Below are 2156 nucleotides of genomic sequence, written 5' to 3'. Positions count from 1 at the left end.
ATGACCGGCATTATGTCCCTGTTCCTTCATATTACCGGCACAATTTCCCTGTTCCTTTATATTACAGGCATTATGTCCCTGTTTCTTCATATTACCTGCATTATGTCCCTGTTCCCTCTTCTTACCAGCATTATGTCCCTGCTCCTTCATATTATAGGCATTATGTCCCTGCTCCCTCATATTACCGGCATTATATCCCTGTTCCTTCATATTACCGGCATTATGTCCCTGTTCCTTCATATTACAGGCATTTTTCCCTGTTCCCTCATCTGAACCGGCATTATGTCCCTATTCCTTCATATTACCGGCATTATGTCCCTGTTCCCTCTTCTGAACCGGCATGATGTGCCTGTTCCTTCATCTTACCGGCATTATGTCCCTGTTCCTTCATATTATCGGCATTACGTCCCTGTTCCTTTATATTATCGGCATTACGTCCCTGTTTCTTCATATTACCGCCATTACGTCCCTGTTCCTGCATATTACCGGCATTATGTCCCTGTTCCTTCATATTACCGGCATTACGTCCTGGCTCCTTCATATTATCGGCATTACCTCCCTGTTCCTTCATATTACAGGGATTATTTCCTTGTTCCTTCAAATTACAGGCATTATGTCCCTGTTCCATCATAGTACCGGCATTATGTCCCTTTTCCTTCATATTACCGGCATTATGTCCCTGTTCCTTCATATTACCGGCATTGTTTCCTTGTTCCTTCATCTTACAGGCATTATGTCCCTGTTCCCTCATCTTACCGGCATTATCTCGCTGTTCCCTCATCATACCGGCATTATGTTCCTGTTCCTTCATATTACCGGCATTATGTCCCTGTTCCCTCCTCTTACCGGCATTATGTCCCTGTTCCTTCATATTACCGGCATTATCTTCCAGTTCCGTCATATTACGAGCATTATGTCCCTGTTCCTTCATATTTCCAGCATTATGTCCCTGTTCCTTCATATTACCGGCATTATGTCCCTGCTCCTTTATATTACAGGCATTATGTCCCTGTTTCTTCATATTACCTGCATTATGTCCCTGTTCCCTCTTCTTACCAGCATTATGTCCCTGCTCCTTCATATTATAGGCATTATGTCCCTGCTCCCTCATATTACCGGCATTATATCCCTGTTCCTTCATATTACCGGCATTATGTCCCTGTTCCTTCATATTACAGGCATTTTTCCCTGTTCCCTCATCTGAACCGGCATTATGTCCCTATTCCTTCATATTACCGGCATTATGTCCCTGTTCCCTCTTCTGAACCGGCATGATGTGCCTGTTCCTTCATCTTACCGGCATTATGTCCCTGTTCCTTCATATTATCGGCATTACGTCCCTGTTCCTTTATATTATCGGCATTACGTCCCTGTTTCTTCATATTACCGCCATTACGTCCCTGTTCCTGCATATTACCGGCATTATGTCCCTGTTCCTTCATATTACCGGCATTACGTCCTGGCTCCTTCATATTATCGACATTATGTCCCTGTTCCCTCATCTTAACGGCATTATGTCCCTGTTCCTTCATATTATCGGCATTACCTCCCTGTTCCTTCATATTACAGGGATTATTTCCTTGTTCCTTCAAATTACAGGCATTATGTCCCTGTTCCATCATAGTACCGGCATTATGTCCCTTTTCCTTCATATTACCGGCATTATGTCCCTGTTCCTTCATATTACCGGCATTGTTTCCTTGTTCCTTCATCTTACAGGCATTATGTCCCTGTTCCCTCATCTTACCGGCATTATCTCGCTGTTCCCTCATCATACCGGCATTATGTTCCTGTTCCTTCATATTACCGGCATTATGTCCCTGTTCCCTCCTCTTACCGGCATTATGTCCCTGTTCCTTCATATTACCGGCATTATCTTCCAGTTCCTTCATATTACGAGCATTATGTCCCTGTTCCTTCATATTTCCAGCATTATGTCCCTGTTCCTTCATATTACCGGCATTATGTCCCTGCTCCTTCATATTACCGGCATTATGTCCCTGCTCCTTCATATTACCGGCTTTATGTCCTTATTCCTTCATATTACCGGCATTATGTCTCTGTTCCTTCATATTACCGGCATTATGTCCCTGTTCCCTCATCTTACCGGCATTATGTCCCTGTTTCTTCATATTACCGGCATTATTTTCCTGTTC

Source organism: Rhinoderma darwinii, unplaced genomic scaffold (assembly GCF_050947455.1).
Source record: "Rhinoderma darwinii isolate aRhiDar2 unplaced genomic scaffold, aRhiDar2.hap1 Scaffold_561, whole genome shotgun sequence".
Classification (NCBI taxonomy): domain Eukaryota; kingdom Metazoa; phylum Chordata; class Amphibia; order Anura; family Rhinodermatidae; genus Rhinoderma; species Rhinoderma darwinii.
Note: the sequence above shows the minus strand (reverse complement) of the source record.